At 36.5% G+C, this 25,314-nt stretch overlaps 4 non-coding genes across 4 annotated transcripts; all 4 read left to right on the plus strand.

The window, feature by feature from the left end:
* Positions 1-817: 817 nt before the first annotated feature.
* Positions 818-889, plus strand: TRNAQ-CUG (transfer RNA glutamine (anticodon CUG)). The gene has a single exon. It is a non-coding gene; the product is annotated as a tRNA-Gln (tRNA).
* Positions 890-2,128: 1,239 nt separating this feature from the next.
* TRNAQ-CUG (transfer RNA glutamine (anticodon CUG)) lies at positions 2,129-2,200 on the plus strand. Its single transcript has one exon. It is a non-coding gene; the product is annotated as a tRNA-Gln (tRNA).
* Positions 2,201-18,142: 15,942 nt separating this feature from the next.
* Positions 18,143-18,214, plus strand: TRNAQ-CUG (transfer RNA glutamine (anticodon CUG)). Its single transcript has one exon. It is a non-coding gene; the product is annotated as a tRNA-Gln (tRNA).
* Positions 18,215-18,831: 617 nt separating this feature from the next.
* On the plus strand, positions 18,832-18,903 carry TRNAQ-CUG (transfer RNA glutamine (anticodon CUG)). Its single transcript has one exon. It is a non-coding gene; the product is annotated as a tRNA-Gln (tRNA).
* The last annotated feature ends 6,411 nt before the right edge of the window (positions 18,904-25,314 follow it).

The following is a 25,314-nucleotide window of genomic DNA, read 5'->3' on the forward strand; positions in this document are numbered from 1 at the left end:
TGCAGGCACAGAAGCTATGCCCTCTTGATTATTGTGGGAGGTCGATTTTGAATGATAGCCGACCTGTTATTGTAATTACACGTACTGCCTGTTTAGTAGAAATATCCAAACTGCACTCTATTTTCAAGGGTTCCATGGTGTAATGGTTAGCACTCTGGACTCTGAATCCAGCAATTCGAGTTCAACTCTCAGTGGGACCTTGCCACAGTTTAATTCCTTTTGAGTGTAATCCTTTTTCAATGAGGTATTGTATTGATAGTGATTGTTGTACGCCATAAACACGATTTAACAACAAAAAAAATTTGATAATATTCTCTCGTAGAGATAATTAAACCAATGTAATTGAGTGCATATAAAATTAACAAATTTAAAGAGTCTTTTTATGGCATGTAATGCAAACACTGGCTCTACTTCCAGCTCGTAGTGTGTTCAGTACAGACAGACCTTGAAAATTAGTATTATCCACATTGTAGATTATCCAAATGGAAACTAATTTACAGTCTTTTTGCCTTGGCAGTAGCTGCCTGACACTGGTTACAACAGTTAAGTTTTCAGTCAACTGAAATTCATAATTTCATTTCCCAGTTTTTTCCCATTGAGTTGTTAATAGTATTTTCCCTTTCCAAATGCAGGGTTCTAGCTTTTGTTATATAACCGCAATAGAAAATAATTGTACATCTTGGTGATCATGCAGGCACAGAAGCTATGCCCTCTTGATTATTGTGGGAGGTCGATTTTGAATGATAGCCGACCTGTTATTGTAATTACACGTACTGCCTGTTTAGTAGAAATATCCAAACTGCACTCTATTTTCAAGGGTTCCATGGTGTAATGGTTAGCACTCTGGACTCTGAATCCAGCAATTCGAGTTCAACTCTCGGTGGGACCTTGCCACAGTTTAATTCCTTTTGAGTGTAATCCTTTTTCAATGAGGTATTGTATTGATAGTGATTGTTGTACGCCATAAACACGATTTAACAACAAAAAAAATGTGATAATATTCTCTCGTAGAGATAATTAAACCAATGTAATTGAGGGCATATAAAATTAACAAATTTAAAGAGTCTTTTTATGGCATGTAATGCAAACACTGGCTCTACTTCCAGCTCGTAGTGTGTTCAGTACAGACAGACCTTGGAAATTAGTATTATCCACATTGTAGATTATCCAAATGGAAACTAATTTACAGTCTTTTTGCCTTGGCAGTAGCTGCCTGACACTGGTTACAACAGTTAAGTTTTCAGTCAACTGAAATTCATAATTTCATTTCCCAGTTTTTTCCCATTGAGTTGTTAATAGTATTTTCCCTTTCCAAATGCAGGGTTCTAGCTTTTGTTATATAACCGCAATAGAAAATAATTGTACATCTTGGTGATCATGCAGGCACAGAAGCTATGCCCTCTTGATTATTGTGGGAGGTCGATTTTGAATGATAGCCGACCTGTTATTGTAATTACACGTACTGCCTGTTTAGTAGAAATATCCAAACTGCACTCTATTGTTGAGGGTTCCATAGTGTAATTGTTAGCACTCTGGACTCTGAATAAAGCAATTTGAGTTCAACTCTCGGTGGGACCTTGCCACAGTTTAGTTCCTTTTGAGCGTAATCCTTTTTCAATGAGGTATTGTATTGATAGTGATTGTTGTACGCCATAAACACGATTTAAAATTAACAAATTTAAAGAGTCTTTTTATGGCATGTATTGCAAACACTGGCTCTACTTCCAGCCCGTAGTGTGTTCAGTACAGACAGACCTTGGAAATTAGTATTATCCACATTGTAGATTATCCAAATGGAAACTAATTTACAGTCTTTTTGCCTTGGCAGTAGCTGCCTGACACTGGTTACAACAGTTAAGTTTTCAGTCAACTGAAATTCATAATTTCATTTCCCAGTTTTTTCCCATTGAGTTGTTAATAGTATTTTCCCTTTCCAAATGCAGGGTTCTAGCTTTTGTTATATAACCGCAATACAAAATAATTGTACATCTTGGTGATCATGCAGGCACAGAAGCTATGCCCTCTTGATTATTGTGGGAGGTCGATTTTGAATGATAGCCGACCTGTTATTGTAATTACACGTACTGCCTGTTTAGTAGAAATATCCAAACTGCACTCTACTTTCAAGGGTTCCATGGTGTAATGGTTAGCACTCTGGACTCTGAATCCAGCAATCCGAGTTCAACTCTCGGTGGGACCTTGCCACAGTTTAATTCCTTTTGAGCGTAATCCTTTTTCAATGAGGTATTGTATTGATAGTGATTGTTGTACGCCATAAACACGATTTAACAACAAAAAAAATGTGATAACATTCTCTCGTAGAGATAATTAAACCAATGTAATTGAGGGCGTATAAAATTAACAAATTTAAAGAGTCTTTTTATGGCATGTAATGCAAACACTGGCACTACTTCCAGCTCGTAGTGTGTTCAGTACAGACAGACCTTGGAAATTAGTATTATCCACATTGTAGATTATCCAAATGGAAACTAATTTACAGTCTTTTTGCCTTGGCAGTAGCTGCCTGACACTGGTTACAACAGTTACGTTTTCAGTCAACTGAAATTCATAATTTCATTTCCCAGTTTTTTCCCATTGAGTTGTTAATAGTATTTTCCCTTTCCAAATGCAGGGTTCTAGCTTTTGTTATATAACCGCAATAGAAAATAATTGTACATCTTGGTGATCATGCAGGCACAGAAGCTATGCCCTCTTGATTATTGTGGGAGGTCGATTTTGAATGATAACCGACCTGTTATTGTAATTACACGTACTGCCTGTTTAGTAGAAATATCCAAACTGCACTCTATTGTCGAGGGTTCCATAGTGTAATGGTTAGCACTCTGTACTCTGAGTCCAGCAATTCGAGTTCAACTCTCGGTGGGACCTTGCCACAGTTTAATTCCTTTTGAGTGTAATCCTTTTTCAATGAGGTATTGTATTGATAGTGATTGTTGTACGCCATAAACACGATTTAACAACAAAAAAAATGTGATAATATTCTCTCGTAGAGATAATTAAACCAATGTAATTGAGGGCATATAATATTAACAAATTTAAAGAGTCTTTTTGTGGCATGTAATGCAAACACTGGCTCTACTTCCAGCTCGTAGTGTGTTCAGTACAGACAGACCTTGGAAATTAGTATTAATCACATTGTAGATTATCCAAATGGAAACTAATTTACAGTCTATTTGCCTTGGCAGTAGCTGCCTGACACTGGTTACAACAGTTAAGTTTTCAGTCAACTGAAATTCATAATTTCATTTCCCAGTTTTTTCCCATTGAGTTGTTAATAGTATTTTCCCTTTCCAAATGCAGGGTTCTAGCTTTTGTTATATAACCGCAATAGAAAATAATTGTACATCTTGGTGATCATGCAGGCACAGAAGCTATGCCCTCTTGATTATTGTGGGAGGTCGATTTTGAATGATAGCCGACCTGTTATTGTAATTACACGTACTGCCTGTTTAGTAGAAATATCCAAACTGCACTCTATTTTCAAGGGTTCCATGGTGTAATGGATAGCACTCTGGACTCTGAATCCAGCAATTCAAGTTCAACTCTCGGTGGGACCTTGCCACAGTTTAATTCCTTCTGAGTGTAATCCTTTTTTCAATGAGGTATTGTATGGATAGTGATTGTTGTACGCCATAAACACGATTTAACAACCAAAAAAATGTGATAATATTCTCTCGTAGAGATAATTAAACCAATGTAATTGAGGGCATATAATATTAACAAATTTAAAGAGTCTTTTTGTGGCATGTAATGCAAACACTGGCACTACTTCCAGCTCGTAGTGTGTTCAGTACAGACAGACCTTGGAAATTAGTATTATCCACATTGTAGATTATCCAAATGGAAACTAATTTACAGTCTTTTTGCCTTGTCAGTAGCTGCCTGACACTGGTTACAACAGTTACGTTTTCAGTCAACTGAAATTCATAATTTCATTTCCCAGTTTTTTCCCATTGAGTTGTTAATAGTATTTTCCCTTTCCAAATGCAGGGTTCTAGCTTTTGTTATATAACCGCAATAGAAAATAATTGTACATCTTGGTGATCATGCAGGCACAGAAGCTATGCCCTCTTGATTATTGTGGGAGGTCGATTTTGAATGATAACCGACCTGTTATTGTAATTACACGTACTGCCTGTTTAGTAGAAATATCCAATCTGCACTCTATTGTCGAGGGTTCCATAGTGTAATGGTTAGCACTCTGTACTCTGAGTCCAGCAATTCGAGTTCAACTCTCGGTGGGACCTTGCCACAGTTTAATTCCTTTTGAGTGTAATCCTTTTTCAATGAGGTATTGTATTGATAGTGATTGTTGTACGCCATAAACACGATTTAACAACAAAAAAAATGTGATAATATTCTCTCGTAGAGATAATTAAACCAATGTAATTGAGGGCATATAATATTAACAAATTTAAAGAGTCTTTTTGTGGCATGTAATGCAAACACTGGCACTACTTCCAGCTCGTAGTGTGTTCAGTACAGACAGACCTTGGAAATTAGTATTATCCACATTGTAGATTATCCAAATGGAAACTAATTTACAGTCTTTTTGCCTTGGCAGTAGCTGCCTGACACTGGTTACAACAGTTACGTTTTCAGTCAACTGAAATTCATAATTTCATTTCCCAGTTTTTTCCCATTGAGTTGTTAATAGTATTTTCCCTTTCCAAATGCAGGGTTCTAGCTTTTGTTATATAACCGCAATAGAAAATAATTGTACATCTGGGTGATCATGCAGGCACAGAAGCTATGCCCTCTTGATTATTGTGGGAGGTCGATTTTGAATGATAGCCGACCTGTTATGGTAATTACACGTACTGCCTGTTTAGTAGAAATATCCAAACTGCACTCTATTGTCAAGGGTTCCATGGTGTAATGGTTAGCACTCTGAATCCAGCAATCCGAGTTCAACTCTCGGTGGGACCTTGACACAGTTTAATTCCTTCTGAGTGTAATCCTTTTTCAATGAGGTATTGTATTGATAGTAATTGTTGTACGCCATAAACACGATTTAACAACAAAAAAAAGTGATAATATTCTCTCGTAGAGATAATTAAACCAATGTAATTGAGGGCATATGAAATTAACAAATTTAAAGAGTCTGTTTATGGTATGTAATGCAAACACTGGCTCTACTTCCAGCTCGTAGTGTGTTCAGTACAGACAGACCTTGGAAATTAGTATTATCCACATTGTAGATCATCCAAATGGAAACTAATTTACAGTCTTTTTGCCTTGGCAGTAGCTGCCTGACACTGGTTACAACAGTTAAGTTTTCAGTCAACTGAAATTCATAATTTCATTTCCCAGTTTTTTCCCATTGAGTTGTTAATAGTATTTTCCCTTTCCAAATGCAGGGTTCTAGCTTTTGTTATATAACCGCAATAGAAAATAATTGTACATCTTGGTGATCATGCAGGCACAGAAGCTATGCCCTCTTGATTATTGTGGGAGGTCGATTTTGAATGATAGCCGACCTGTTATTGTAATTACACGTACTGCCTGTTTAGTAGAAATATCCAAACTGCACTCTATTGTCAAGGGTTCCATGGTGTAATGGTTAGCACTCTGAATCCAGCAATCCCAGTTCAACTCTCGGTGGGACCTTGCCACAGTATAATTCCTTCTGAGTGTAATCCTTTTTCAATGAGGTATTGTATTGATAGTGATTGTTGTACGCCATAAACACGATTTAACAACAAAAAAAATGTGATAATATTCTCTCGTAGAGATAATTAAACCAATGTAATTGAGGGCATATAAAATTAACAAATTTAAAGAGTCTTTTTATGGCATGTAATGCAAACACTGGCTCTACTTCCAGCTCGTAGGGTGTTCAGTACAGACAGACCTTGGAAATTAGTATTATCCACATTGTAGATTATCCAAATGGAAACTCATTTACTGTCTTTTTGCCTTGGCAGTAGCTGCCTGACACTGGTTACAACAGTTAAGTTTTCAGTCAACTGAAATTCATAATTTCATTTCCCAGTTTTTTCCCATTGAGTTGTTAATAGTATTTTCCCTTTCCAAATGCAGGGTTCTAGCTTTTGTTATATAACCGCAATAGAAAATAATTGTACATCTTGGTGATCATGCAGGCACAGAAGCTATGCCCTCTTGATTATTGTGGGAGGTCGATTTTGAATGATAGCCGACGTGTTATTGTAATTACACGTACTGCCTGTTTAGTAGAAATATCCAAACTGCACTCTATCGTCAAGGGTTCCATGGTGTAATGGTTAGCACTCTGGACTCTGAATCCAGCAATCGGAGTTCAATTCGCGGTGGGACCTTGCCCCAGTATAATTCCTTCTGAGTGTAATCCTTTTTCAATGAGGTATTGTATTGATAGTGATTGTTGTACGCCATAAACACGATTTAACAACAAAAAAAATGTGATAATATTCTCTCGTAGAGATAATTAAACCAATGTAATTGAGGGCATATAAAATTAACAAATTTAAAGAGTCTTTTTATGGCATGTAATGCAAACACTGGCTCTACTTCCAGCTCGTAGGGTGTTCAGTACAGACAGAGCTTGGAAATTAGTATTATCCACATTGTAGATTATCCAAATGGAAACTCATTTACAGTCTTTTTGCCTTGGCAGTAGCTGCCTGACACTGGTTACAACAGTTAAGTTTTCAGTCAACTGAAATTCATAATTTCATTTCCCAGTTTTTTCCCATTGAGTTGTTAATAGTATTTTCCCTTTCCAAATGCAGGGTTCTAGCTTTTGTTATATAACCGCAATAGAAAATAATTGTACATCTTGGTGATCATGCAGGCACAGAAGCTATGCCCTCTTGATTATTGTGGGAGGTCGATTTTGAATGATAGCCGACCTGTTATGGTAATTACACGTACTGCCTGTTTAGTAGAAATATCCAAACTGCACTCTATTGTCAAGGGTTCCATGGTGTAATGGTTAGCACTCTGAATCCAGCGATCCAAGTTCAACTCTCGGTGGGACCTTGCCACAGTATAATTCCTTCTGAGTGTAATCCTTTTGCAATGAGGTATTGTATTGATAGTGATTCTTGTACGCCATAAACACGATTTAACAACAAAAAAAAAGTGATAATATTCTCTCGTAGAGATAATTAAACCAATGTAATTGAGGGCATATAAAATTAACAAATTTAAAGAGTCTTTTTATGCCATGTAATGCAAACACTGGCTCTACTTCCAGCTCGTAGGGTGTTCAGTACAGACAGACCTTGGAAATTAGTATTATCCACATTGTAGATTATCCAAATGGAAACTCATTTACAGTCTTTTTGCCTTGGCAGTAGCTGCCTGACACTGGTTACAACAGTTAAGTTTTCAGTCAACTGAAATTCATAATTTCATTTCCCAGTTTTTTCCCATTGAGTTGTTAATAGTATTTTCCCTTTCCAAATGCAGGGTTCTAGCTTTTGTTATATAACCGCAATAGAAAATAATTGTACATCTTGGTGATCATGCAGGCACAGAAGCTATGCCCTCTTGATTATTGTGGGAGGTCGATTTTGAATGATAGCCGACCTGTTATTGTAATTACACGTACTGCCTGTTTAGTAAAAATATCCAAACTGCACTCTATTGTCAAGGGTTCCATGGTGTAATGGTTAGCACTCTGAATCCAGCAATCCGAGTTCAACTCCCGGTGGGACCTTGACACAGTTTAATTCCTTCTGAGTGTAATACTTTTTCAATGAGGTATTGTATTGATAGTTATTGTTGTACGCCATAAACACGATTTAACAACAAAAAAAATGTGATAATATTCTCTCGTAGAGATAATTAAACCAATGTAATTGAGGGCATATAAAATTAACAAATTTAAAGAGTATTTTTATGGCATGTAATGCAAACACTGGCTCTACTTCCAGCTCGTAGTGTGTTCAGTACAGACAGACCTTGGAAATTAGTATTATCCACATTGTAGATTATCCAAATGGAAACTAATTTACAGTCTTTTTGCCTTGGCAGTAGCTGCCTGACACTGGTTACAACAGTTAAGTTTTCAGTCAACTGAAATTCATAATTTCATTTCCCAGTTTTTTCCCATTGAGTTGTTAATAGTATTTTCCCTTTCCAAATGCAGGGTTCTAGCTTTTGTTATATAACCGCAATAGAAAATAATTGTACATCTTGGTGATCATGCAGGCACAGAAGCTATGCCCTCTTGATTATTGTGGGAGGTCGATTTTGAATGATAGCCGACCTGTTATTGTAATTACACGTACTGCCTGTTTAGTAGAAATATCCAAACTGCACTCTATTGTCAAGGGTTCCATGGTGTAATGGTTAGCACTCTGGACTCTGAATCCAGCAATCCAAGTTCATCTCTCGGTGGGACCTTGCCACAGTTTAATTCCTTCTGAGTGTAATCCTTTTTCAATGAGGTATTGTATTGATAGTAATTGTTGTACGCCATAAACACGATTTAACAACAAAAAAAAGTGATAATATTCTCTCGTAGAGATAATTAAACCAATGTAATTGAGGGCATATGAAATTAACAAATTTAAAGAGTCTGTTTATGGTATGTAATGCAAACACTGGCTCTACTTCCAGCTCGTAGTGTGTTCAGTACAGACAGACCTTGGAAATTAGTATTATCCACATTGTAGATCATCCAAATGGAAACTAATTTACAGTCTTTTTGCCTTGGCAGTAGCTGCCTGACACTGGTTACAACAGTTAAGTTTTCAGTCAACTGAAATTCATAATTTCATTTCCCAGTTTTTTCCCATTGAGTTGTTAATAGTATTTTCCCTTTCCAAATGCAGGGTTCTAGCTTTTGTTATATAACCGCAATAGAAAATAATTGTACATCTTGGTGATCATGCAGGCACAGAAGCTATGCCCTCTTGATTATTGTGGGAGGTCGATTTTGAATGATAGCCGACCTGTTATTGTAATTACACGTACTGCCTGTTTAGTAGAAATATCCAAACTGCACTCTATTGTCAAGGGTTCCATGGTGTAATGGTTAGCACTCTGAATCCAGCAATCCCAGTTCAACTCTCGGTGGGACCTTGCCACAGTATAATTCCTTCTGAGTGTAATCCTTTTTCAATGAGGTATTGTATTGATAGTGATTGTTGTACGCCATAAACACGATTTAACAACAAAAAAAATGTGATAATATTCTCTCGTAGAGATAATTAAACCAATGTAATTGAGGGCATATAAAATTAACAAATTTAAAGAGTCTTTTTATGGCATGTAATGCAAACACTGGCTCTACTTCCAGCTCGTAGGGTGTTCAGTACAGACAGACCTTGGAAATTAGTATTATCCACATTGTAGATTATCCAAATGGAAACTCATTTACTGTCTTTTTGCCTTGGCAGTAGCTGCCTGACACTGGTTACAACAGTTAAGTTTTCAGTCAACTGAAATTCATAATTTCATTTCCCAGTTTTTTCCCATTGAGTTGTTAATAGTATTTTCCCTTTCCAAATGCAGGGTTCTAGCTTTTGTTATATAACCGCAATAGAAAATAATTGTACATCTTGGTGATCATGCAGGCACAGAAGCTATGCCCTCTTGATTATTGTGGGAGGTCGATTTTGAATGATAGCCGACGTGTTATTGTAATTACACGTACTGCCTGTTTAGTAGAAATATCCAAACTGCACTCTATCGTCAAGGGTTCCATGGTGTAATGGTTAGCACTCTGGACTCTGAATCCAGCAATCGGAGTTCAATTCGCGGTGGGACCTTGCCCCAGTATAATTCCTTCTGAGTGTAATCCTTTTTCAATGAGGTATTGTATTGATAGTGATTGTTGTACGCCATAAACACGATTTAACAACAAAAAAAATGTGATAATATTCTCTCGTAGAGATAATTAAACCAATGTAATTGAGGGCATATAAAATTAACAAATTTAAAGAGTCTTTTTATGGCATGTAATGCAAACACTGGCTCTACTTCCAGCTCGTAGGGTGTTCAGTACAGACAGAGCTTGGAAATTAGTATTATCCACATTGTAGATTATCCAAATGGAAACTCATTTACAGTCTTTTTGCCTTGGCAGTAGCTGCCTGACACTGGTTACAACAGTTAAGTTTTCAGTCAACTGAAATTCATAATTTCATTTCCCAGTTTTTTCCCATTGAGTTGTTAATAGTATTTTCCCTTTCCAAATGCAGGGTTCTAGCTTTTGTTATATAACCGCAATAGAAAATAATTGTACATCTTGGTGATCATGCAGGCACAGAAGCTATGCCCTCTTGATTATTGTGGGAGGTCGATTTTGAATGATAGCCGACCTGTTATGGTAATTACACGTACTGCCTGTTTAGTAGAAATATCCAAACTGCACTCTATTGTCAAGGGTTCCATGGTGTAATGGTTAGCACTCTGAATCCAGCGATCCAAGTTCAACTCTCGGTGGGACCTTGCCACAGTATAATTCCTTCTGAGTGTAATCCTTTTGCAATGAGGTATTGTATTGATAGTGATTCTTGTACGCCATAAACACGATTTAACAACAAAAAAAAAGTGATAATATTCTCTCGTAGAGATAATTAAACCAATGTAATTGAGGGCATATAAAATTAACAAATTTAAAGAGTCTTTTTATGCCATGTAATGCAAACACTGGCTCTACTTCCAGCTCGTAGGGTGTTCAGTACAGACAGACCTTGGAAATTAGTATTATCCACATTGTAGATTATCCAAATGGAAACTCATTTACAGTCTTTTTGCCTTGGCAGTAGCTGCCTGACACTGGTTACAACAGTTAAGTTTTCAGTCAACTGAAATTCATAATTTCATTTCCCAGTTTTTTCCCATTGAGTTGTTAATAGTATTTTCCCTTTCCAAATGCAGGGTTCTAGCTTTTGTTATATAACCGCAATAGAAAATAATTGTACATCTTGGTGATCATGCAGGCACAGAAGCTATGCCCTCTTGATTATTGTGGGAGGTCGATTTTGAATGATAGCCGACCTGTTATTGTAATTACACGTACTGCCTGTTTAGTAAAAATATCCAAACTGCACTCTATTGTCAAGGGTTCCATGGTGTAATGGTTAGCACTCTGAATCCAGCAATCCGAGTTCAACTCCCGGTGGGACCTTGACACAGTTTAATTCCTTCTGAGTGTAATACTTTTTCAATGAGGTATTGTATTGATAGTTATTGTTGTACGCCATAAACACGATTTAACAACAAAAAAAATGTGATAATATTCTCTCGTAGAGATAATTAAACCAATGTAATTGAGGGCATATAAAATTAACAAATTTAAAGAGTATTTTTATGGCATGTAATGCAAACACTGGCTCTACTTCCAGCTCGTAGTGTGTTCAGTACAGACAGACCTTGGAAATTAGTATTATCCACATTGTAGATTATCCAAATGGAAACTAATTTACAGTCTTTTTGCCTTGGCAGTAGCTGCCTGACACTGGTTACAACAGTTAAGTTTTCAGTCAACTGAAATTCATAATTTCATTTCCCAGTTTTTTCCCATTGAGTTGTTAATAGTATTTTCCCTTTCCAAATGCAGGGTTCTAGCTTTTGTTATATAACCGCAATAGAAAATAATTGTACATCTTGGTGATCATGCAGGCACAGAAGCTATGCCCTCTTGATTATTGTGGGAGGTCGATTTTGAATGATAGCCGACCTGTTATTGTAATTACACGTACTGCCTGTTTAGTAAAAATATCCAAACTGCACTCTATTGTCAAGGGTTCCATGGTGTAATGGTTAGCACTCTGAATCCAGCAATCCGAGTTCAACTCCCGGTGGGACCTTGACACAGTTTAATTCCTTCTGAGTGTAATACTTTTTCAATGAGGTATTGTATTGATAGTTATTGTTGTACGCCATAAACACGATTTAACAACAAAAAAAATGTGATAATATTCTCTCGTAGAGATAATTAAACCAATGTAATTGAGGGCATATAAAATTAACAAATTTAAAGAGTATTTTTATGGCATGTAATGCAAACACTGGCTCTACTTCCAGCTCGTAGTGTGTTCAGTACAGACAGACCTTGGAAATTAGTATTATCCACATTGTAGATTATCCAAATGGAAACTAATTTACAGTCTTTTTGCCTTGGCAGTAGCTGCCTGACACTGGTTACAACAGTTAAGTTTTCAGTCAACTGAAATTCATAATTTCATTTCCCAGTTTTTTCCCATTGAGTTGTTAATAGTATTTTCCCTTTCCAAATGCAGGGTTCTAGCTTTTGTTATATAACCGCAATAGAAAATAATTGTACATCTTGGTGATCATGCAGGCACAGAAGCTATGCCCTCTTGATTATTGTGGGAGGTCGATTTTGAATGATAGCCGACCTGTTATTGTAATTACACGTACTGCCTGTTTAGTAGAAATATCCAAACTGCACTCTATTGTCAAGGGTTCCATGGTGTAATGGTTAGCACTCTGGACTCTGAATCCAGCAATCCAAGTTCATCTCTCGGTGGGACCTTGCCACAGTTTAATTCCTTCTGAGTGTAATCCTTTTTCAATGAGGTATTGTATTGATAGTAATTGTTGTACGCCATAAACACGATTTAACAACAAAAAAAATGAGATAACATTCTCTCGTAGAGATAATTAATCCAATATAATTGAGGGCATATAAAATTAACAAATTTAAAGAGTCTTTTTATGGCATGTAATGCAAACACTGGCTCTACTTCCAGCTCGTAGTGTGTTCAGTACAGACAGACCTTGGAAATTAGTATTATCCACATTGTAGATCATCCAAATGGAAACTAATTTACAGTCTTTTTGCCTTGGCAGTAGCTGCCTGACACTGGTTACAACAGTTAAGTTTTCAGTCAACTGAAATTCATAATTTCATTTCCCAGTTTTTTCCCATTGAGTTGTTAATAGTATTTTCCCTTTCCAAATGCAGGGTTCTAGCTTTTGTTATATAACCGCAATAGAAAATAATTGTACATCTTGGTGATCATGCAGGCACAGAAGCTATGCCCTCTTGATTATTGTGGGAGGTCGATTTTGAATGATAGCCGACCTGTTATTGTAATTACACGTACTGCCTGTTTAGTAGAAATATCCAAACTGCACTCTATTGTCAAGGGTTGAATGATAGCCGACCTGTTATTGTAATTACACGTACTGCCTGTTTAGTAGAAATATCCAAACTGCACTCTATTGTCAAGGGTTCCATGGTGTAATGGTTAGCACTCTGGACTCTGAATCCAGCAATCCAAGTTCATCTCTCGGTGGGACCTTGCCACAGTTTAATTCCTTCTGAGTGTAATCCTTTTTCAATGAGGTATTGTATTGATAGTGATTGTTGTACGCCATAAACACGATTTAACAACAAAAAAAAGTGATAATATTCTCTCGTAGAGATAATTAAACCAATGTAATTGAGGGCATATAAAATTATCAAATTTAAAGAGTCTTTTTATGGCATGTAATGCAAACACTGGCTCTACTTCCAGCTCGTAGTGTGTTCAGTACAGACAGACCTTGGAAATTAGTATGATCCACATTGTAGATTATCCAATTGGAAACTAATTTACAGTCTTTTTGCCTTGGCAGTAGCTGCCTGACACTGGTTACAACAGTTAAGTTTTCAGTCAACTGAAATTCATAATTTCATTTCCCAGTTTTTTCCCATTGAGTTGTTAATAGTATTTTCCCTTTCCAAATGCAGGGTTCTAGCTTTTGTTATATAACCGCAATAGAAAATAATTGTACATCTTGGTGATCATGCAGGCACAGAAGCTATGCCCTCTTGATTATTGTGGGAGGTCGATTTTGAATGATAGCCGACCTGTTATTGTAATTACACGTACTGCCTGTTTAGTAGAAATATCCAAACTGCACTCTATTGTCAAGGGTTCAATGATAGCCGACCTGTTATTGTAATTACACGTACTGTCTGTTTAGTAGAAATATCCAAACTGCACTCTATTGTCAAGGGTTCCATGGTGTAATGGTTAGCACTCTGGACTCTGAATCCAGCAATCCAAGTTCATCTCTCGGTGGGACCTTGCCACAGTTTAATTCCTTCTGAGTGTAATCCTTTTTCAATGAGGTATTGTATTGATAGTGATTGTTGTACGCCATAAACACGATTTAACAACAAAAAAAAGTGATAATATTCTCTCGTAGAGATAATTAAACCAATGTAATTGAGGGCATATGAAATTAACAAATTTAAAGAGTCTTTTTATGGCATGTAATGCAAACACTGGCTCTACTTCCAGCTCGTAGTGTGTTCAGTACAGACAGACCTTGGAAATTAGTACTATCCACATTGTAGATCATCCAAATGGAAACTAATTTACAGTCTTTTTGCCTTGGCTGTAGCTGCCTGACACTGGTTACAACAGTTAAGTTTTCAGTCAACTGAAATTCATAATTTAATTTCCCATTTTTTTCCCATTGAGTTGTTAATAGTATTTTCCCTTTCCAAATGCAGGGTTCTAGCTTTTGTTATATAACCGCAATAGAAAATAATTGTACATCTTGGTGATCATGCAGGCACAGAAGCTATGCCCTCTTGATTATTGTGGGAGGTCGATTTTGAATGATAGCCGACCTGTTATGGTAATTACACGTACTGCCTGTTTAGTAGAAATATCCAAACTACACTCTATTGTCAAGGGTTCCATGGTGTAATGGTTAGCACTCTGAATCCAGCAATCTGAGTTCAACTCTCGGTGGGACCTTGACACAGTTTAATTCCTTCTGAGTGTAATACTTTTTCAATGAGGTATTGTATTGATAGTTATTGTTGTACGCCATAAACACGATTTAACAACAAAAAAAATGTGATAATATTCTCTCGTGGAGATAATTAAACCAATGTAATTGAGGGCATATAAAATTAACAAATTTAAAGAGTATTTTTATGGCATGTAATGCAAACACTGGCTCTACTTCCAGCTCGTAGTGTGTTCAGTACAGACAGACCTTGGAAATTAGTATTATCCACATTGTAGATTATCCAAATGGAAACTAATTTACAGTCTTTTTGCCTTGGCAGTAGCTGCCTGACACTGGTTACAACAGTTAAGTTTTCAGTCAACTGAAATTCATAATTTCATTTCCCAGTTTTTTCCCATTGAGTTGTTAATAGTATTTTCCCTTTCCAAATGCAGGGTTCTAGCTTTTGTTATATAACCGCAATAGAAAATAATTGTACATCTTGGTGATCATGCAGGCACAGAAGCTATGCCCTCTTGATTATTGTGGGAGGTCGATTTTGAATGATAGCCGACCTGTTATTGTAATTAAACGTACTGCCTGTTTAGTAGAAATATCCAAACTGCACTCTATTGTCAAGGGTTCCATGGTGTAATGGTTAGCACTCTGGACTCTGAATCCAGCAATCCAAGTTCATCTCTCGGTGGGACCTTGCCACAGTTTAATTCATTCTGAGTGTAATCCTTTTTTAATGAGGTATTGTATTGATAGTGATTGTTGTACGCCATAAACACGATTTAACAACAAAAAAAATGTGATAATATTCTCTCGTAGAGATAATTAAACCAATGTAATTGAGGGCATATAAAATTAACAAATTTAAAGAGTCTTTTTATGGCATGTAATGCAAACACTGTCTCTACTTCCAGCTTGTAGTGTGTTCAGTACAGACAGACCTTGGAAATTAGTATGATCCACATTGTAGATTATCCAATTGGAAACTAATTTACAGTCTTTTTGCCTTGGCAGTAGCTGCCTGACACTGGTTACAACAGTTAAGTTTTCAGTCAACTGAAATTCATAATTTCATTTCCCAGTTTTTTCCCATTGAGTTGTTAATAGTATTTTCCCTTTCCAAATGCAGGGTTCTAGCTTTTGTTATATAACCGCAATAGAAAATAATTGTACATCTTGGTGATCATGCAGGCACAGAAGCTATGCCCTCTTGATTATTGTGGGAGGTCGATTTTGAATGATAGCCGACCTGTTATGGTAATTACACGTACTGCCTGTTTAGTAGAAATATCCAAACTACACTCTATTGTCAAGGGTTCCATGGTGTAATGGTTAGCACTCTGAATCCAGCAATCTGAGTTCAACTCTCGGTGGGACCTTGACACAGTTTAATTCCTTCTGAGTGTAATACTTTTTCAATGAGGTATTGTATTGATAGTTATTGTTGTACGCCATAAACACGATTTAACAACAAAAAAAATGTGATAATATTCTCTCGTGGAGATAATTAAACCAATGTAATTGAGGGCATATAAAATTAACAAATTTAAAGAGTATTTTTATGGCATGTAATGCAAACACTGGCTCTACTTCCAGCTCGTAGTGTGTTCAGTACAGACAGACCTTGGAAATTAGTATTATCCACATTGTAGATTATCCAAATGGAAACTAATTTACAGTCTTTTTGCCTTGGCAGTAGCTGCCTGACACTGGTTACAACAGTTAAGTTTTCAGTCAACTGAAATTCATAATTTCATTTCCCAGTTTTTTCCCATTGAGTTGTTAATAGTATTTTCCCTTTCCAAATGCAGGGTTCTAGCTTTTGTTATATAACCGCAATAGAAAATAATTGTACATCTTGGTGATCATGCAGGCACAGAAGCTATGCCCTCTTGATTATTGTGGGAGGTCGATTTTGAATGATAGCCGACCTGTTATTGTAATTAAACGTACTGCCTGTTTAGTAGAAATATCCAAACTGCACTCTATTGTCAAGGGTTCCATGGTGTAATGGTTAGCACTCTGGACTCTGAATCCAGCAATCCAAGTTCATCTCTCGGTGGGACCTTGCCACAGTTTAATTCATTCTGAGTGTAATCCTTTTTTAATGAGGTATTGTATTGATAGTGATTGTTGTACGCCATAAACACGATTTAACAACAAAAAAAATGTGATAATATTCTCTCGTAGAGATAATTAAACCAATGTAATTGAGGGCATATAAAATTAACAAATTTAAAGAGTCTTTTTATGGCATGTAATGCAAACACTGTCTCTACTTCCAGCTTGTAGTGTGTTCAGTACAGACAGACCTTGGAAATTAGTATGATCCACATTGTAGATTATCCAATTGGAAACTAATTTACAGTCTTTTTGCCTTGGCAGTAGCTGCCTGACACTGGTTACAACAGTTAAGTTTTCAGTCAACTGAAATTCATAATTTCATTTCCCAGTTTTTTCCCATTGAGTTGTTAATAGTATTTTCCCTTTCCAAATGCAGGGTTCTAGCTTTTGTTATATAACCGCAATAGAAAATAATTGTACATCTTGGTGATCATGCAGGCACAGAAGCTATGCCCTCTTGATTATTGTGGGAGGTCGATTTTGAATGATAGCCGACCTGTTATTGTAATTACACGTACTGCCTGTTTAGTAGAAATATCCAAACTGCACTCTATTGTCAAGGGTTGAATGATAGCCGACCTGTTTTTGTAATTACACGTACTGTCTGTTTAGTAGAAATATCCAAACTGCACTCTATTGTCAAGGGTTCCATGGTGTAATGGTTAGCACTCTGAATCCAGCAATCCGAGTTCAACTCTCGGTGGGACCTTGACACAGTTTAATTCCTTCTGAGTGTAATCCTTTTTCAATGAGGTATTGTATTGATAGTTATTGTTGTACGCCATAAACACGATTTAACAACAAAAAAATATGATAATATTCTCTCGTAGAGATAATTAAACCAATGTAATTGAGGGCATATAAAATTAACAAATTTAAAGAGTATTTTTATGGCATGTAATGCAAACACTGGCTCTACTTCCAGCTCGTAGTGTGTTCAGTACAGACAGACCTTGGAAATTAGTATTATCCACATTGTAGATTATCCAAATGGAAACTAATTTACAGTCTTTTTGCCTTGGCAGTAGCTGCCTGACACTGGTTACAACAGTTAAGTTTTCAGTCAACTGAAATTCATAATTTCATTTCTCAGTTTTTTCCCATTGAGTTGTTAATAGTATTTTCCCTTTCCAAATGCAGGGTTCTAGCTTTTGTTATATAACCGCAATAGAAAATAATTGTACATCTTGGTGATCATGCAGGCACAGAAGCTATGCCCTCTTGATTATTTTGGAGGTCGATTTTGAATGATAGCTGACGTGTTATTGTAATTACACGTACTGCCTGTTTAGTAGAAATATCCAAACTGCACTCTATTGTCAAGGGTTCCATGGTGTAATGGTTAGCACTCTGCACTCTGAATCCAGCAGTCCGAGTTCAACTCTCGGTGGGACCTTGCCACAGTTTAATTCCTTCTGAGTGTAATCCTTTTTCAATGAGGTATTGTATTGATAGTTATTGTTGTACGCCATAAACACGATTTAACAACAAAAAAAATGTGATAATATTCTCTCGTAGAGATAATTAAACCAATGTAATTGAGGGCATATAAAATTAACAAATTTAAAGAGTCTTTTTATGGCATGTAATGCAAACACTGGCTCTACTTCCAGCTCGTAGTGTGTTCAGTACAGACAGACCTTGGAAATTAGTATTATCCACATTGTAGATTATCCAAATGGAAACTAATTTACAGTCTTTTTGCCTTGGCAGTAGCTGCCTGACACTGGTTACAACAGTTAAGTTTTCAGTCAACTGAAATTCATAATTTCATTTCCCAGTTTTTTCCCATTGAGTTGTTAATAGTATTTTCCCTTTCCAAATGCAGGGTTCTAGCTTTTGTTATATAACCGCAATAGAAAATAATTGTACATCTTGGTGATCATGCAGGCACAGAAGCTATGCCCTCTTGATTATTGTGGGAGGTCGATTTTGAATGATAGCCGACTTGTTATTGTAATTACACGTACTGCCTGTTTAGTAGAAATATCCAAACTGCACTCTATTGTCAAGGGTTCCATGGTGTAATGGTTAGCACTCTGGACTCTGAATCCAGCAATCCGAGTTCAACTCTCGGTGGGACCTTGTAATAATAGTAGTTTAATTCCTTTTGAGTGTAATCCTTTTTCAATGAGGTATTGTATTGATAGTAATTGTTGTACGCCATAAACACGATTTAACAACAAAAAAAATGTGATAATATTCTCTCGTAGAGATAATTAAAGCAATGTAATTGAGGGCATATAAAATTAACAAATTTAAAGAGTCTTTTTATGGCATGTAATGCAAACACTGGCTCTACTTCCAGCTCGTAGTGTGTTCAGTACAGACAGACCTTGGAAATTTGTATTATCCACATTGTAGATCATCCAAATGGAAACTAATTTACAGTCTTTTTGCCTTGGCTGTAGCTGCCTGACACTGGTTACAACAGTTAAGTTTTCAGTCAACTGAAATTCATAATTTCATTTCCCATTTTTTTCCCATTGAGTTGTTAATAGTATTTTCCCTTTCCAAATGCAGGGTTCTAGCTTTTGTTATATAACCGCAATAGAAAATAATTGTACATCTTGGTGATCATGCAGGCACAGAAGCTATGCCCTCTTGATTATTGTGGGAGGTCGATTTTGAATGATAGCCGACCTGTTATGGTAATTACACGTACTGCCTGTTTAGTAGAAATATCCAAACTGTACTCTATTGTCAAGGGTTCCATGGTGTAATGGTTAGCACTCTGAATCCAGCAATCCGAGTTCAACTCTCGGTGGGACCTTGCCACAGTTTAATTCCTTTTGAGTGTAATCCTTTTTCAATGAGGTATTGTATTGATAGTAATTGTTGTACGCCATAAACACGATTTAACAACAAAAAAAATGAGATAACATTCTCTCGTAGAGATAATTAATCCAATATAATTGAGGGCATATAAAATTAACAAATTTAAAGAGTCTTTTTATGGCATGTAATGCAAACACTGGCTCTACTTCCAGCTCGTAGTGTGTTCAGTACAGACAGACCTTGGAAATTAGTATTATCCACATTGTAGATCATCCAAATGGAAACTAATTTACAGTCTTTTTGCCTTGGCAGTAGCTGCCTGACACTGGTTACAACAGTTAAGTTTTCAGTCAACTGAAATTCATAATTTCATTTCCCAGTTTTTTCCCATTGAGTTGTTAATAGTATTTTCCCTTTCCAAATGCAGGGTTCTAGCTTTTGTTATATAACCGCAATAGAAAATAATTGTACATCTTGGTGATCATGCAGGCACAGAAGCTATGCCCTCTTGATTATTGTGGGAGGTCGATTTTGAATGATAGCCGACCTGTTATTGTAATTACACGTACTGCCTGTTTAGTAGAAATATCCAAACTGCACTCTATTGTCAAGGGTTGAATGATAGCCGACCTGTTATTGTAATTACACGTACTGCCTGTTTAGTAGAAATATCCAAACTGCACTCTATTGTCAAGGGTTCCATGGTGTAATGGTTAGCACTCTGGACTCTGAATCCAGCAATCCAAGTTCATCTCTCGGTGGGACCTTGCCACAGTTTAATTCCTTCTGAGTGTAATCCTTTTTCAATGAGGTATTGTATTGATAGTGATTGTTGTACGCCATAAACACGATTTAACAACAAAAAAAAGTGATAATATTCTCTCGTAGAGATAATTAAACCAATGTAATTGAGGGCATATAAAATTATCAAATTTAAAGAGTCTTTTTATGGCATGTAATGCAAACACTGGCTCTACTTCCAGCTCGTAGTGTGTTCAGTACAGACAGACCTTGGAAATTAGTATGATCCACATTGTAGATTATCCAATTGGAAACTAATTTACAGTCTTTTTGCCTTGGCAGTAGCTGCCTGACACTGGTTACAACAGTTAAGTTTTCAGTCAACTGAAATTCATAATTTCATTTCCCAGTTTTTTCCCATTGAGTTGTTAATAGTATTTTCCCTTTCCAAATGCAGGGTTCTAGCTTTTGTTATATAACCGCAATAGAAAATAATTGTACATCTTGGTGATCATGCAGGCACAGAAGCTATGCCCTCTTGATTATTGTGGGAGGTCGATTTTGAATGATAGCCGACCTGTTATTGTAATTACACGTACTGCCTGTTTAGTAGAAATATCCAAACTGCACTCTATTGTCAAGGGTTCAATGATAGCCGACCTGTTATTGTAATTACACGTACTGTCTGTTTAGTAGAAATATCCAAACTGCACTCTATTGTCAAGGGTTCCATGGTGTAATGGTTAGCACTCTGGACTCTGAATCCAGCAATCCAAGTTCATCTCTCGGTGGGACCTTGCCACAGTTTAATTCCTTCTGAGTGTAATCCTTTTTCAATGAGGTATTGTATTGATAGTGATTGTTGTACGCCATAAACACGATTTAACAACAAAAAAAAGTGATAATATTCTCTCGTAGAGATAATTAAACCAATGTAATTGAGGGCATATGAAATTAACAAATTTAAAGAGTCTTTTTATGGCATGTAATGCAAACACTGGCTCTACTTCCAGCTCGTAGTGTGTTCAGTACAGACAGACCTTGGAAATTAGTATTATCCACATTGTAGATCATCCAAATGGAAACTAATTTACAGTCTTTTTGCCTTGGCTGTAGCTGCCTGACACTGGTTACAACAGTTAAGTTTTCAGTCAACTGAAATTCATAATTTAATTTCCCATTTTTTTCCCATTGAGTTGTTAATAGTATTTTCCCTTTCCAAATGCAGGGTTCTAGCTTTTGTTATATAACCGCAATAGAAAATAATTGTACATCTTGGTGATCATGCAGGCACAGAAGCTATGCCCTCTTGATTATTGTGGGAGGTCGATTTTGAATGATAGCCGACCTGTTATGGTAATTACACGTACTGCCTGTTTAGTAGAAATATCCAAACTACACTCTATTGTCAAGGGTTCCATGGTGTAATGGTTAGCACTCTGAATCCAGCAATCTGAGTTCAACTCTCGGTGGGACCTTGACACAGTTTAATTCCTTCTGAGTGTAATACTTTTTCAATGAGGTATTGTATTGATAGTTATTGTTGTACGCCATAAACACGATTTAACAACAAAAAAAATGTGATAATATTCTCTCGTGGAGATAATTAAACCAATGTAATTGAGGGCATATAAAATTAACAAATTTAAAGAGTATTTTTATGGCATGTAATGCAAACACTGGCTCTACTTCCAGCTCGTAGTGTGTTCAGTACAGACAGACCTTGGAAATTAGTATTATCCACATTGTAGATTATCCAAATGGAAACTAATTTACAGTCTTTTTGCCTTGGCAGTAGCTGCCTGACACTGGTTACAACAGTTAAGTTTTCAGTCAACTGAAATTCATAATTTCATTTCCCAGTTTTTTCCCATTGAGTTGTTAATAGTATTTTCCCTTTCCAAATGCAGGGTTCTAGCTTTTGTTATATAACCGCAATAGAAAATAATTGTACATCTTGGTGATCATGCAGGCACAGAAGCTATGCCCTCTTGATTATTGTGGGAGGTCGATTTTGAATGATAGCCGACCTGTTATTGTAATTAAACGTACTGCCTGTTTAGTAGAAATATCCAAACTGCACTCTATTGTCAAGGGTTCCATGGTGTAATGGTTAGCACTCTGGACTCTGAATCCAGCAATCCAAGTTCATCTCTCGGTGGGACCTTGCCACAGTTTAATTCATTCTGAGTGTAATCCTTTTTTAATGAGGTATTGTATTGATAGTGATTGTTGTACGCCATAAACACGATTTAACAACAAAAAAAATGTGATAATATTCTCTCGTAGAGATAATTAAACCAATGTAATTGAGGGCATATAAAATTAACAAATTTAAAGAGTCTTTTTATGGCATGTAATGCAAACACTGTCTCTACTTCCAGCTTGTAGTGTGTTCAGTACAGACAGACCTTGGAAATTAGTATGATCCACATTGTAGATTATCCAATTGGAAACTAATTTACAGTCTTTTTGCCTTGGCAGTAGCTGCCTGACACTGGTTACAACAGTTAAGTTTTCAGTCAACTGAAATTCATAATTTCATTTCCCAGTTTTTTCCCATTGAGTTGTTAATAGTATTTTCCCTTTCCAAATGCAGGGTTCTAGCTTTTGTTATATAACCGCAATAGAAAATAATTGTACATCTTGGTGATCATGCAGGCACAGAAGCTATGCCCTCTTGATTATTGTGGGAGGTCGATTTTGAATGATAGCCGACCTGTTATGGTAATTACACGTACTGCCTGTTTAGTAGAAATATCCAAACTACACTCTATTGTCAAGGGTTCCATGGTGTAATGGTTAGCACTCTGAATCCAGCAATCTGAGTTCAACTCTCGGTGGGACCTTGACACAGTTTAATTCCTTCTGAGTGTAATACTTTTTCAATGAGGTATTGTATTGATAGTTATTGTTGTACGCCATAAACACGATTTAACAACAAAAAAAATGTGATAATATTCTCTCGTGGAGATAATTAAACCAATGTAATTGAGGGCATATAAAATTAACAAATTTAAAGAGTATTTTTATGGCATGTAATGCAAACACTGGCTCTACTTCCAGCTCGTAGTGTGTTCAGTACAGACAGACCTTGGAAATTAGTATTATCCACATTGTAGATTATCCAAATGGAAACTAATTTACAGTCTTTTTGCCTTGGCAGTAGCTGCCTGACACTGGTTACAACAGTTAAGTTTTCAGTCAACTGAAATTCATAATTTCATTTCCCAGTTTTTTCCCATTGAGTTGTTAATAGTATTTTCCCTTTCCAAATGCAGGGTTCTAGCTTTTGTTATATAACCGCAATAGAAAATAATTGTACATCTTGGTGATCATGCAGGCACAGAAGCTATGCCCTCTTGATTATTGTGGGAGGTCGATTTTGAATGATAGCCGACCTGTTATTGTAATTAAACGTACTGCCTGTTTAGTAGAAATATCCAAACTGCACTCTATTGTCAAGGGTTCCATGGTGTAATGGTTAGCACTCTGGACTCTGAATCCAGCAATCCAAGTTCATCTCTCGGTGGGACCTTGCCACAGTTTAATTCATTCTGAGTGTAATCCTTTTTTAATGAGGTATTGTATTGATAGTGATTGTTGTACGCCATAAACACGATTTAACAACAAAAAAAATGTGATAATATTCTCTCGTAGAGATAATTAAACCAATGTAATTGAGGGCATATAAAATTAACAAATTTAAAGAGTCTTTTTATGGCATGTAATGCAAACACTGTCTCTACTTCCAGCTTGTAGTGTGTTCAGTACAGACAGACCTTGGAAATTAGTATGATCCACATTGTAGATTATCCAATTGGAAACTAATTTACAGTCTTTTTGCCTTGGCAGTAGCTGCCTGACACTGGTTACAACAGTTAAGTTTTCAGTCAACTGAAATTCATAATTTCATTTCCCAGTTTTTTCCCATTGAGTTGTTAATAGTATTTTCCCTTTCCAAATGCAGGGTTCTAGCTTTTGTTATATAACCGCAATAGAAAATAATTGTACATCTTGGTGATCATGCAGGCACAGAAGCTATGCCCTCTTGATTATTGTGGGAGGTCGATTTTGAATGATAGCCGACCTGTTATTGTAATTACACGTACTGCCTGTTTAGTAGAAATATCCAAACTGCACTCTATTGTCAAGGGTTGAATGATAGCCGACCTGTTTTTGTAATTACACGTACTGTCTGTTTAGTAGAAATATCCAAACTGCACTCTATTGTCAAGGGTTCCATGGTGTAATGGTTAGCACTCTGAATCCAGCAATCCGAGTTCAACTCTCGGTGGGACCTTGACACAGTTTAATTCCTTCTGAGTGTAATCCTTTTTCAATGAGGTATTGTATTGATAGTTATTGTTGTACGCCATAAACACGATTTAACAACAAAAAAAATGTGATAATATTCTCTCGTAGAGATAATTAAACCAATGTAATTGAGGGCATATAAAATTAACAAATTTAAAGAGTATTTTTATGGCATGTAATGCAAACACTGGCTCTACTTCCAGCTCGTAGTGTGTTCAGTACAGACAGACCTTGGAAATTAGTATTATCCACATTGTAGATTATCCAAATGGAAACTAATTTACAGTCTTTTTGCCTTGGCAGTAGCTGCCTGACACTGGTTACAACAGTTAAGTTTTCAGTCAACTGAAATTCATAATTTCATTTCTCAGTTTTTTCCCATTGAGTTGTTAATAGTATTTTCCCTTTCCAAATGCAGGGTTCTAGCTTTTGTTATATAACCGCAATAGAAAATAATTGTACATCTTGGTGATCATGCAGGCACAGAAGCTATGCCCTCTTGATTATTTTGGAGGTCGATTTTGAATGATAGCTGACGTGTTATTGTAATTACACGTACTGCCTGTTTAGTAGAAATATCCAAACTGCACTCTATTGTCAAGGGTTCCATGGTGTAATGGTTAGCACTCTGAATCCAGCAGTCCGAGTTCAACTCTCGGT

Source organism: Rhinoderma darwinii, chromosome 3 (genome assembly GCF_050947455.1).
Source record: "Rhinoderma darwinii isolate aRhiDar2 chromosome 3, aRhiDar2.hap1, whole genome shotgun sequence".
NCBI classification, from domain to species: domain Eukaryota; kingdom Metazoa; phylum Chordata; class Amphibia; order Anura; family Rhinodermatidae; genus Rhinoderma; species Rhinoderma darwinii.